Here is a 15,145-nt window from a genome sequence, read left to right as displayed (position 1 = left end):
ATGCACACTCGATAAAATCTCTATCTATATATATATATATATATATATATATATATACATACATGCATATATATTGTGATATACAGATTAATTGGTCTATTGTCAGCTTTCTGATACGAGATCAGGTGCTGTTAAAGCCTATAGGGAAAATGCATATATCTAAGTAAATGGTAATCGACTAAGATTATTATATTTCGAATATTATGAAAACTGACAATTGAGTACTAAATATATTAATGTTGACAGCTTCTCTTTTATTATTCTTTTAAATGACGCCATCGATTTTGTGAAGTCAGTTATCCGGAATTTAGTCAGAAGATTTGCCGTGCAGTATGTGAAGGAACGTTTGAATATCTCTTTCTTATGGGAGGGTATACGAATATTGACACTATGAACATGACTTCTAAAGATGATTTTTTCATGAAAATAAGGAGGTTTTTCGTATTTTGAAATTTTATAGAAGAAACAGGTTGTATGAAGTAGTCTTCGATTATACATTCAGTTTATTTCTTTCAGTTTACGCGACACTCTCCGTCTTCGCCTTATACCGTATATCAACCACAAACAAGAATTTTGTAATTTCTGAATGCGTCCGGAATCTCTATTATGTAAACACGGCCCATATACAGGGCTTTTCATGATGAGCGTTAATTAGCCATTTCTGACAAACTATTTAACGGATCAACCTGAAAATTTCACAGTATGCATAAATCAATATGAACTACACGCCTAAAATATTTCAGACGAAGCGGCGTTGTCGCTTCTAGTATAAAATAGCGGCTTCTTTGATTTTTCAAATGGAACACCCCGTATATAATATCATATTATGAGTCATTATCACTTTATCAACAAATTCATATACTATTTCCCTATACCTATCTATTACCGTTTAGAAGATATAAATTAATTTCGATATTTTTTTTTTACCAAACATGAACTTTTATAAATGCTGATAATCTTGAACTCTCTTGCACTAAAACGATTAAATTTGAATTGGAGTGGAGTGATACTATAAGGATCTTTACTCCGAGTCATATTTTCATTTGCCTCATACAAGGTCTTCAAAAAATGCAGATATTTTGATCTCATGAAAAAATGAGTGGAATTCAATTTTTTCAAATAGAACACCCTGTATATTTCAACATTTTTGAGGTCTACATCCAATTTTAGATTAACTTTGTTCATATAATACTATTTCTATTTTGAACCGTTTTCGAGATAAACTGTTTCAAACGGAAACTGACGTGGTTTTCTTGCTCGTTTTTTTGAATTCATCACTCATTTTGGATATTCAATAGTTTTTTTATACTTAGTAATATTTCTTTTTGATCCAGTTTTTTAACTGTCTCAGATAAGTCAATTCGAAATTGGTATGTACCTACCTTAGAAAAAGTTACAATTTGTATACATTGAGGTATTGGTCTCTAACATACAACAGTACACATCAATATTTTTTAATAGTGTGCTTTGGAAAAATAAATAAACCAATTATTTAATGTCGGACTTTCGTAGGTGGTTTTGACTGATTGTGATAGCTACCAATTATAATAGAATAATGTCAAGATTAGGTTACAATAATGAAGATTTCTTGAATTTATTAATAATTTATGGTGAATGCAATAGACTTGCAAGTAGAACATGCCGAGTATTTCATGAAAGATATCCACAACTTCCGAAGCCGAATAATAATGTGATAAATCGACTACTAAAAAACAGTAGGTTGAATGGAACCTTCCGTCCAAAAATCATTCGTAAGAAGACTAAAGTGGATGATGATGACAATGGTATAACAGTTTTGGGATACTTTTATGCATATCCAAATGCTTCTCTGCACGAGGCTGAAAGAGAAATAGGTATACCCTACGTGACAATTTGTCGAATTCTTAATAAGCATAAATGGCATCCCTATAAGTTCTACTGTGTCCAACATTTGAAAGAGAGTGATTTACCTCGTAGAGTGGAATTCTTTGAATGGTTACTTGTCGAAACTCAAGAGGATGAACATTTCCTTGACAATATCATATGGACAGATGAGGCCAAGTTCACAAAAAATGGAGTTTTCAATAGACATTATTGGGCGCCAGAAAATCCCCATGTTGTCCGCCAAAGGGGTTTTCAAGAAAGATGGCAATTCAATGTATTTTGTGCCATAAAGAATGAGTCAATTTTTTATATCGAGTTTTATGATGATAATTTGAATGCATCAAAATATGAAGATTTACTGAGGAATGGAATTCAAATGATTTTAAATAATAGACCAGGAAGAGAACGTGTATGGTACCAAATGGATGGTGCTCCACCCCATAATTCTCATTCAGTCAGCGAAGCTTCAACCGAAATCTTCGAAGACAGATGGATTGATAATAATGGACCTTTTCGTTGGCCTCCTAGAACACCAGATGGCAATTGTGTGGGGTTTCATTAAAAATATGGTTTACTCTACTCCGATAACAACAATGGAAGATATGAAATCGAGAGTTACAACTGCTTTCAATAGTTTCACTCCAGATTTGATCAGAAGCGCTACACATGAAAATCTTTTGAAGAGATTACATGTTTGTTTAAGTAGAGGTGGAGATGTGTTTGAACATATTCTGAAATACACTGACGATTAAATTAACTCATTAATTTACGGGTTTATTATTTTTAGTTCGTGTTTCAGCGTTAATAAAACTATTGTTTGAAGAGATGGCATTGGTTTGGAGTATTTTGATGATTATCTTTTCATTGTATTATCTGTAACTAATTGAGAAACATCAAACGAAATCTGTTTTACAAAAATGAGTGATGAACAAGGAAACCATGTCAATTTTCGTTTGAAACAGTTTATCTTGAAAACGGTTCAAAATAGAAATAGTAATATCTGAACAAAGGTAATCTAAAATTGTATGTAGAGCTCAAAATATTGAATTATACAGGGTGTTCCATTTGAAAAAATTGAGTTCCACCCATTTATTCATGAGATCAAAGTATCTGCATTTTTTGAAGACCCTGTATGAAGCAAATGAAAATATGACTCGAAATGAAGATCCTCATAGTATCACTCCACTCCATTTCAAATTTGATCGTTTTAGTGCAAGAGAGTTCAAGATTATCAGCATTTATAAAAGTTCATGTTTGGTAAAAAAAATATCGAAATTAATTTATATTTTCTAAACGGTAATAGATAGGTATAGGGAAATAGTATATGAATTTGTTGACGAAGTGATAATGAATCATAATATGATATTATATACGGGGTGTTCCATTTGAAAAATTAAAGAAGCCGCTACTTTATAGTAGAAGCGACAACGCCTGTTCGTCTAAAATATTTTAGGCATGTAGGTCATATTGACTTATGCATACTGTGGAATTTTCAGGTTGATCCGTTGAATAGTTTGCCAGAAACGGCTAATTAACGCTCATCATGAAAAGCCCTGTATACTATCACAGAAATTCATGTGTGAGAGAACAATTTAATCACATAGAAATTTTCTCTGGGGGTAGATCATTTTCAAATTATCATAGCCAATTCTCAACTTTGACGTGACGTGCTCCGTTAATTTGAGTTTATTGTCAGTTATCGAACCTATATTTCTGGCGGATGTTCTGAGAGAAATAAATCACATTAGCCATACTAATGTTCAAAAATGTCTGCAATTTTTCTCTGATTCTATTATTACAAAAAAATATAGCCATGGATTTTTTTGGATTGATTTTCAATAAATGTTCCTTTGATATTTCAAAAAGTTTTTGAAGATTATAACTGAGGTTATATTCTGCTGCTGAATCTGATGGGTTAAAGCAAAATATATCTGCGTGTCGTCTGCGTATAAATGATACAAGTTAATGACTTTACGAACTGTGCAGTATAAATTGCATAAAATAATGGATCCAAAATACTTCCTTGAGGTACACCAGTGGTGCCTCAAAGGAATGAGCGGATCAATATTTTTACAGGCAGCAAGAGCGCACTAGGGGCTCTGACAAACCCGAAGATGACATCAAAACTGGTCTGGGAATGCCATGAAGAACTGAATGAACTTGCAAACAGGAACAAATTAACTTTGTACTGGATGCTAGGTCATTCAGGAATCACAGGTAATGATTAGTGTTGCCCAAATTCAGTCTTGGTCTTGCAGTCTTGGTCTTGTTCTTGCGTTTTTGCAAGACCAAGACCAAGAACAAGACCGCGTATTTTTAGCAAGACCAAGACCAAGACTGACCGTGCAAGACTTGAGCAAGAACAAGACATAGCCTGCAAGACTCTTGCGTCTTGCAGCTAGGACTTAGCGCTATTTCACTGAGTAGTTAGGTGTAACAGTTCGGTGTATAGGTAGGTACGCTTAGAAATTCTATGAGACGCAAAAAACTGTATCAAAGAATAGGTATGAAAAACTGGACCTATCTATTAAAATCAAACTGAGTGCATGCATAGTTATGTTTTAACCATCGGCACTTTGATAATGCGGCTTCAAAGGTTTTGTACTTACTTCTCAAAGAAATTTGCCGCTTTTCGGAAGTACATGGTTACGATACACGCGCCGGCGGCTTCTTTTGAAATCTAAAACAATCGTTGCCGCCACGCCGAAATCATAACATTTGACACTATTTGATTGCCGCCATAGGGCGTAGGCGTAGGTATACTCGTGTAAAATAATTTCGAATTTTAAGAGTACCTACAGGTGTTCCAAAGAATAAATAAGTTTCAGAGTGCTTAGAATGAAAATGAATACATTATACTGATCACGCAAGTAGTATTATGATTGGGATAAAATGGTAAGGATAGGTAGTAGATGTCAAATTAATTCATTCTAGTAAGTATATATTATAATATTGATTACTTATATGGTTTTAAACTAATTACTTAGGTACTATTATTGTACATTTAGTCATTATATTTCTTAAGTTTTTACAAGAAAAAATAGCAAAAAAGTGTTCAAATATCACCCCGCACCCGTTTAATAAATATTGTAGCCACTTTTAAATATACTTGAAACGTGTAAAAAAATTCTACAAAACTAATAAAATAATATAAAAAGCGTAGGTACTTACCTACTAATAAAATAAAAAGCCTGCGATAAGAGTTTTGTATTACTTACCAGCCCGAATATCTCTGAGAGAGATGATGAGAGTAAGTATTTACTAGCTGTGCCCGCGACTTCGTCCACGAGGAATAGTAACTTTGGAGGTATAGTGACGTTCAGGACTTATTTATTTATTTTAAAACTTCTGTCATCAAACATACAAACGAACTCTTCAGCTTTATAATATTAGTATAGATGTACGCCAAAACATTCACTTATATGTAAAGAATAGTGATTTTCACTAATTCTTTTCTATATATTTTATTCACGCGTCGCGTCTGTACAAGTAGGTAATATTTAGTGTGTGTTTGTACGCCGCACGCGGCATTATTTGATTTGCGGCGGCATCCTTTTCATAGAGCCGGCACGTGGCGAGGCGGCGCGGTAGAAAGCAAGGAAACGTACTATAAATAAAGGAATTATTTTAATTCCAGTCATTTCCAATTGAGCTGTGCTTCGAGTCTAACTTAATAATTGTTTTTACTAATTCTTGTTGTTTTCTAAAAACGTATCACGTGTACAATTTAATATGAGTGACGAAGATTCAAATTATTCGAGTCCGAGTAACGAGAGTTTGAGTCACAGATCTAAAAGACCCAAAAGCAAATTTGAAGAGTTTTTCGAAATAATTCATGCATCCCAAACTGCCTTCTGTAAATTGTGCCAACATAAAAAGATTGAAATAAAAATGAAAAACAGAAACACTTCAGGCTTAAGGAAACATCTAATATCTTTCCACAAAAAGGAATCAGAAATATTTCTTCCTGTTAAACCAAAATTAAGTGGAGATATCACAAGCTTTTTAGTAACCGCTGGAAGAAGTGGACAGGTAAGAATATTTTTTCAACTCTGCATAGCTATTCATGCGATACTTTCAAAAACGCCATTAACTTACGTAAGTATTTTTGAGTTAGTGGTGTTTTCATCTAGGGGTGCGACATATTAAGTATGTAATTATCGTCTTAAATATTTTTTATAAACACCCATATTTTCATTTAATCGGCCAGTAACAACTAAGTACTTTATTTTGGTAAATTACAGTACAGTGCAACCTTAATATAACAAATATCAATTTAACGATTTTCTCGATTTAACAACAACATACCTCCTCCTCTTATATGCTCAAACCTTGTATGTTTTAAATAATAACACAAGATTTATTGTTTTGTTTCAGTCGGAAAACAGCAGTGACAACATCACGACAGCTACAGTTGATTGGGTGGTGAAAAAATATCTTCCCTTCTCATTTTTCGATGACGAAGCTACACAAGTATATTTTCGACGTATTTGCATTTGCCCTAATATGGTGTTTCCTAAAAGGTCTACACTTAGAAGGAAAGTCAAAGAGCGATTTGAAGAGCTCCAATTGAATCTCAAGGAACGACTTCAACAATTATCATCTAAAATGTCTTTTACCATTGATGGGTGGACGTCAATTGCTGGTAGGAGTTACTACGGGGTTACTATTCATTATATAGACAACGAATGGAAGTATCAATCTGTAGTTCTTGATTTTATACCATCACGCGGTCGACATACTGGGGAAGATATTGCAACGATTTTCCATGAATGTTTATTGGAATATGGCATAATTGATAAAATACAAGGTATCACGGTCGACAACGCAACTGCAAATACCAAATTTATGTATGAACTGGGCAAACAGCTGCCGCCACACTTTGATTCAGACAATCAACATTTCCGGTGCTTTGCTCACATTTTAAACCTTGGTGTACAAGATTTATTAAAGACCTTAGCATTACACTGTGAGTCTGACACTAACGCGCAAGATCAGCAGTACGAAGACTATGCAGACGAAACTGAGGATGAGGAAGATGAAGAATCTGCACCAAATATTGCTGACTCGCGTACATCTGTAACAAAGTTACGCAGTGTTTCCAGTAAAATAAAAAGAAGTGAGATAGTGAAGAAGAAGTTTCAGTCTGCTTGTGAAGCAGCTGGCGTGCCATCAAATCTAAATGCCATTCTTGACTGTCCAACGAGATGGAATTCCACACATGATATGATTGGATTTGGTTTAAAAGTGAGAGCGGGCATTGACATATTGTGCAGTTCTGTCACCGAATTAAATGATTTTCAAATCACAGCTAATGAATGGCAGGTACTCGAAAAATTACATAAATTTCTAATAAACTTTAAACTTTTAAGTACAAAACTTGGTGGAGACAAATATGTTACATTACCGCTAGTCATTGTATCATTCAATCTTTTGCTAGATAAAATTGAATCTATGGTAAAACAGTTAGATGAGAAACCTAATCGATCTGAAGTGGATGAAAGGCTCATTCTAGCTTTCCAAGCAGCTCGAGACAAAATGCTTAAACATTACAAAAAGAGCAACTGGATTTATTGTACTTCTTTAATTTTAGACCCAAGGCATAAGGCTCAGACTTTTGACCTGACAATGTGGGGGAAGCAACTTAAAACAGAAAGTCTGCGCAAGTTCAATGAACTTTATGAAGAATATAAAAATCTACACTCACTGAACAAATCTCTGGAATTACCAGAAAAAGAAAATAAAGTATGTGATGAAGATGAAGACGTAATAGACTTTGATAAACTCTATGAATGTCCCTCGACGTCATCTGGATCTTGTCTTCAAGGCTTAGTGATAGACGAGTTGGAGGAGTACCTGAGAAAACCAAGAACTGCCAGCTCGGAAGACATTTTAGATTGGTGGAGGACGCATGAGACAGAGTATCCGATTTTATCGAAAATGGCCCGTGATTTTCTCTCAATACCTGCAACTTCAGTACCTGCTGAGAGGTTATTTTCTAAAGCATCATTAGTAATTAGAAAACATAGAAATAGGTTAAATGATGAGTCAGCCAGATGGTTACTTTGTATTAATTGTTGGTCAAAAAAATTGATATAAAGTATCATAACCTAATGATAAAGCTGTTGATTAGTGTTGTATTTTATTTTTTGTTCAAATAAATGATAAATCGTAAAACTCTTTTATTAAATTTCTTATAAGTTGAGGGTTCAATCTCTTTTTAGACAGATAAGTATTGTTCTTTAAAATACAGTCAAGTTATTGTAATTAATTTGTTTTTTTACATGTTTTAGCAAATGTAAGCTTATAAATCATAAATGTTTATTAAGAAACAGTTACTTCCATGGAAAACGACATATAGGTCAGTTAATTTTTCGAATTTCTTATTAAATCTTCAGTTATTTGTTAATCTGCTTGATCTTTACTATGGCTATGTTAATTCAAGCTCACAATGTTCCAATTCTAATACGTTTTTTTAAGATTTAAAGTAAACTTTAATAAATAGTAATAGACTAATAGGTAATTGCAAGACTTGCAAGACCAAGACCAAGACTGGGAGCGCAAGACCAAGACCAAGACCAAGACCAGGTGTATTGGCGCAAGACCAAGACCAAGACTGGCTAAGTCTCGTCTTGTTCTTGCATTTGGGCAACACTAGTAATGATAAAGCTGATGAATGCGCCAGACGCGGATCATCAACTTCATATATAGGTCCTGAACCAGCTCTGGGGGTATCAAAATCACTGGTACGAAACCAGATTAGGATATGGACCAATAAGAAGTACACAGAGTACTGGACAAAAGTACCTGGCAACAACACAGTAGAACCTTCCTTAGGGAACGTCTGAGAAAAGAACAGAAGAAATACTTCAATATAGTAGGGATCGGCTCTGAATAATTACAGGGTTACTAACCGGTCATTGTCCGCTTAGAGGACACCTGAATAAAATGGGACTTTACAACGGAGACCTCAGCTGCAGATTATGCAACGAAGGGACAGAAACAGCTCTACACATCTTATGCGAATGTGAGGCACTGAATCACAGGAGGCAGGCAATATATGGACGTACAAAATTACGCCCAGAAGAATATGACGAACATCCAACACGGAACCTGTACAAACTAGTACAGGGAACGAGACTGATGGAAAGGGTGTCATGAGAAGATGGGAGAATAAACGCAATAAGCCCAAGAGGCTGCAGTGTTTTCTGGAGACTTGGACTGAATGGAGAAGTCAAGACTGCTCCCAAGGTACAAAAAAAAACACCAGAGGTGACAGTAATCGCCGTCGGTGTCTCATTTTTATACCCTACTCAGATATGCTTTTTTTTCACCCTTACAGCTGCAGTGAGAAAATTTCTCAAAGTTTTGTTGTGTTCCCTATGTTCATACCTTAGTTTTTGCATTCTGCGAATATTATCTGTAACCCATGGACTATAGGTTTTCTTTTGTTTTTTACATGTTGAACAGATGCATGACGGTTGAAAAGTTAGGGTAAGTTATCTGTTAAAAAAATAATTTTCTGTTCTGTTTTTAATTGAGTACAAAATGTCCCATGACATGTTTTCTAGATCCCTTTGAAAATTATCGTTCCGAATTTGAATAGTAGACTCTGAAACAAAAACAAAAAATCAGGAAACACAAAAAGACCCAAACAAAAACCTTTCACTCTCAACCTGAAAATGTCGATTGAAGAATGACCGAATGTGCCACGTGCCAACAAAACAAAACGAAAATAACAAAAAAAAAGAACTTATGGTTCTTAGTTATTTCTTAACAGGTTAGCTAATTTCTGAAGGGCTCGGTAACAGACGCTCAAGAGGCACGCGCAAAAGATTGCACGGCAGCTCAGTCGGGTATAGGGTGGGTTGAACTCAAACACTCTCTATACCGGATAGAGAAAAAAATTAAATATATATATAGGGCGCCACCAACTTCAAAAGAAAATGAGCGAGTCTAAGTTGGGAGACTTCCACTAGCTAGTTATGGTTCTGTTTCCCAGAGCCAACATAAGTTAAATAACTGCAAAGATCTCTTCTTATTATTTGTATCTCTAAATTTTACGAAATGAATATAGACCAATTTCGTGGAACAAACTGAACAAGATTATATTACTGGTCCCCAAACACTTTTCTTCAGAATCTTGTTTAGACAGAAATAACTCAAATTTTACCAACTGTTGTTACCTCTACGTGATCACGTTGAGTGTACACTTTTGATATTTTGAATATATACTAAATATTTGCTTTCCAACGGAAAGAGAAATCTAATAAAATCATGCAGCTTATCTGAATAATTTGATGTCGAGGATGGTTCCACTGTCCAACGGCACACGGAATAGCAGGCACAGCCCTCCAACTCGAAATCGTCGTTACGGAACTCGAACGTTCAAATAATTCGCACGTGGGTTGCAATTTCTCCAGGCGGTCTCAGATATGGAACGGCCTGTTATGGAATATTGAAGAAATAATCGTTTGGGAGCCCAATTGAAACCCAATAATCGGATGGTCACGGAATGGTCACGGTAAAACCTAGGGTCATGGATACCAGGACCAGGACGAAGACTAAGACTGAGAATAGAACTAAAACCCTAAAAAAAATATTCCCGTTATAATTATCTTTAGCCTTACCGGCTTTCTAATTTTCCCTTACCTCTTTGGTTGGTTGAGGGTAGTATCGATTGATGACGTTGTTATCGGCTTACGTAAATCCTTCGTAACGAAGAGCAAACTATTCGCTGAGGTCACAATAAAGTGACGAAACGATAGGCAATTAGTTGCTTGAAAGCAGAAGTGCAGTAATCCACAATTTTGTGAGAATTTTCAATTTGAAACACGACAGAAAAATTCCTACACATCAGCACTGCTACTTCGCAAAATCCGACCTGTTTTAATTTTATCTCTTGTAGAAAAAAGAAAGCTTTTTTTTTCTTCTCCATACCGAGAACTGATAAATAAATTGTACTGCGGCAACCCGTGATTCTTTATGAATATGGATCTGTCCACCAAGAATATGCAACCCATTTAACATCCGAGCTAAATGAACTGTGGCTACGATTCCAATGAATACCTAAAATAAAGTAAAACTGAAACCGAATAAAAAAATAATTAAATGTATTTTGAACCGTTACAAATGATGAATACAACATTGAACCCCCTTGAGAATATCAAGGAATAACATTCCCGAAATTTTTAATTCAATGTTTGCGATCCCATTTATTTGTCTCTGAGATTGGTGTTTCTGGCATCATGTCAGCAGCATCCATAACATGCAACTGATTTTACTTTAAATGAACGCACTGCCCACAAGTTAACATAGAAATAATTCATTCCATTTTATTTTACAGAGAAGACCCTGTCTTCATTATTTATTAGTCGCATGTGGCGGACTCAAACTTTTGACAGAACTTGTCGGGAGAGATGGACCATATCGACAGAGATCCCTTTCATCGCTTTGCTTCCTAACCAAGAAACTGAACATTTCAAAAAATGATTTGAACACGCTTGGATGCCGTTTGTCAGAAACCAACGTTGAAGTAGCAGTGAGCGATGGAGAAGAAGCAGAAACGGTCACTTTCAAAATGGACGACGGGTCGTTAGTCAAGGCCGATGTTGAGTTATTGACGAAAAATTCACAGTACTTCGTCGCCCTATTCAGTGGACGCTTCAGGGAAAACGTCAAGGATGAAATAGCACTTCACAACGTAGATTTAGAAACGTTTCAGTATGTGCTGAATCTACTCGAACGACCAAGGTTTGAGGAGTACGGACTCGATATCTTGCTGGATATCCTCGAATTTTCGGATCAGTTTCTACTAACGGATTTGTACAACGGTGTCGTACAGTGGATCGAAAGTACTGGGACAAATCCACACACGGTAAGCGCCATCTACCGATGGTCTGTAGAATCGACACTGGGTCTGTTCAGGAAGCATGTGGTGAGATTCATTTTAACACATGAATGCGATATAGATGTGAGATTTGATATGGTCGAGGAATTGTACGGTCTAGGGTACACTTGCGAGCTCTCGGCGGATATCCTGGATTTTTTCCAGGAATATGTGTTGAACTCTGAGAGTTATTATTGATACCTTTTCACAGAGACCAATATATTTATTTCTTCATGGCAGCAGATGGTCTAAGACCTTAAGTCAACGTACGGCCCGCGGCAGCATCCTTGGCGGCCCGGCATTACTTTAGTCAATATGAGGTTCATATGTATAGAAATTGTTTTTATGTATTTATTTCTAGTATATAATTCAAAAATATATGTTATTTTATTTATTTTATGCATCAGATAGGTTAAATAAAACGCGCGTAGTCCAAAACTAATTTCCGCGCTCGCGCTTGGCAGGTAGGGGCTCACGGTGCGGGTGGAGGAAATCGCCGAAACGCAGTGGCGCGCGCAACCGGCAAGCAATGTCAGTCAGGTTTGCATCTCACAGAACTTCGGACGCGTTTATCTCATTCGCTCGTTCAGTGCGTTAAAACAAGTTGTAACTTGATTTAGTAATATCAAATTATTGTGATGGCAGCAAGTTCAAGTAGAAAACGTAAGGTCGTTGATGAACACAGAGTTTTTCAAGATAAACGGACGAATTTATATCTTTTCGTCTGTGTCGGGGAAAAACCCATTTGCCTCGTATGTAATGAATCAGTTTCTGTGGTGAAAGAATACAATATCAAGCCTCAGTATGAGTCAAAACATTCTAGTAAGTTTGCACATCTTAAAGGACAATTTCGAATTGATAAGGTGGAGACTCTGAAGAAACAACTTAAAAAACAACAGAATTCTTATCACAAACAAAATGAAGATAGTGAAGCAAGTGTAAGAGTTAGCTACATAATTTCGGAGAAAATTGCTAAGAAGTCAAAACCATTTACCGACGGTGAATTCATGAAAGAATGTATGGAGGCCGCAGCAGAAGTTTTATGTCCCTCGCAAAAGCAACTTTTTTCCAAAATAAGTCTCTCCGGCGTTACAGTCGCAAGGAGGGTAGAAGAATTGGCTAATGGAACGCGTGTCGCCATTTGTTTACTACTCCATTGCACTCGACGAAAGTACCGACATAACTGACACCGCTCAACTGGCAGTGTTCATTCGCGGCATTGACGTTAATTTTGTCGTTACCGAAGAAATGGCTGCTCTTTTTCCTATGAAAGGCAATACAAGAGGATGTGATGTGTTGGAATCCTTCAATTCCGTCATAGATAGATATGGACTCAAATTATCAAATTTGGCTGGAGTTTGCACAGACAGCGCACCATCTATGGTTGGAAAAAACGAAGGACTTGTTGCTTTAATAAAGAAAAATAATCCCGATGTCTCTTTAATACAGTACCACTGTATCATACATCAAGAAAATTTAAGTGCTAAGTCAGTTAATCAAGACGTTATGAGTGTTGTGGTAAAAACCGTTAACTTCATCAAATCTCGAGGTCTTAACCACAGGCAATTTCAGGAGTTTTTAAAAGAACAAGACGCCGAATATGGTGACATTACCTATTTCTGTGATGTTCGTTGGCTTAGCAGAGGAAAAATGTTAAAAAGGGTGTTCGATTTGCGAAAAGAAATTGCAGCATTTATGCTTAATAAGGATAAAGCTATTCCACAGTTTGGTGATGAAGAATGGCTAAGTGATTTTGGATTTCTTGTTGATATAACAGCACATCTCAATGATTTAAATAATAAATTGCAAGGAAAAGATAATATGGTTCATGAACTATTTGACGCTTTAAAAGTGTTTGAAGTGAAGTTGGAGTTGTGGATCATTCAGTTAAAAAATAATATGATCACGCATTTTCCACATTTATCGTCATGTCGAATTCTCAACATGGACAAATATATTACCGCGCTGCTGGATCTGAAAACACAATTCGAGTCGCGTTTTACCGATTTCCGAAAACATGAAAAAAGCTTGAATTTGTTTGCTCGCCCATTCAATGTTTCTGTCGAAGATGTCCCTGATGATGTTCAGATGGAGTTGATAGAATTACAATGCAACTCTTCTTTGAAAGACAAATTCAACTTAGGATTGTTCGAGTTCTATTCAAAATACATCACTACTACACATTTTCCTAAGATAAGAGACCATGCACTGAAAATGACATCTCTGTTTGGTACCACATACCTGTGCGAGCAGTTATTTTCTCGGATGAAAAACGTTAAGTCGAAGACAAGGAGTAGAATCACCAATATTCACCTTGAAAACAGTTTGAGGATTTCAATGACTACCATAGGGACTGATATTGATAAGCTAGTTAAGAATAAACAATGTCAAACGTCTCATTGATTTCAATTTCAATTACTTTTAGTACTGTAAAATTAAATAATAAATATTATTGTTAGTTTTTATTTCAACATTCTTACTGGAACTGAAAAAAAAACAGATGAAACCGCGGAGCGCAGCTAGTAATAAAAAGTTTTTGTTTTATTGCGGCCCATCGAACAAATATCAAAGTATAGTTGGCCCTTGGCTTTATAAACGTTGAAGACCCTTGCCTTAAGTAATCATATTTTTGATCAATAATTCATTATTATTAAAACAACCATTCAGTATCAAGTTTAACAATGAGTGACCAAATGCATTGGAAAAATTCAATAAAAAATTCTGAATTAATTTGAATTGTTTTTTATTGTTTCAAAACAGGATATATAGTGTGACATACTCAAGATGAAGATACTCTTGCATCTAAGTAATTTTTGAAAGAAGGTTTTCGATTTTTGGTACAGGCGTAAACCTTCATAGGCCGCACTCTTCGCAATACTTAGCCCGGGTGACAGCCTCCAACCCAGACTACTGAAATCCCGCGAAAAGAAGAATTTTTTTATATTTTACTTTGCGTTGGAGATACCGAAATAGGAATTAAAAAATTGTTCAGAAATCGATTTTGACTGTACATACCGAATTTCAACCCAAAATTCGAAATTTTTATGTTTTTGTAATTCTGAAGAAATGAAATTTAAATGTGCATGCCAGTCTTTACCTCTCACCAGTGCAAGATAGTGGGCATCTTCGACCTAAAGTCAATGATATTTCACAATTAAAAATCTAAATTCTTTCAGAGTATTAGGAATCACACGTTAAAAGGTAAGCCCTCGTTAATCCTTAGCTCGCACAACTTTCGACTTCTGGAAGTTGTCCTTCGTAGGGGTGCGACAGCTAGTTAACGGAAAAACAGATTTTTTAAACAGACATATTTCATTCCTCGTCCTAAGTTGGAGCGAAGACGCCCGAAACCGGTGTGCAAGTGTCCAAAATTGAAGGTCAACTCTTTCAGTT

This window comes from Leptinotarsa decemlineata, unplaced genomic scaffold (genome assembly GCF_025532065.1).
Source record: "Leptinotarsa decemlineata unplaced genomic scaffold, Ldec_3_MD MMD2_tig00026374_RagTag_RagTag, whole genome shotgun sequence".
Classification (NCBI taxonomy): domain Eukaryota; kingdom Metazoa; phylum Arthropoda; class Insecta; order Coleoptera; family Chrysomelidae; genus Leptinotarsa; species Leptinotarsa decemlineata.
Note: the sequence above shows the minus strand (reverse complement) of the source record.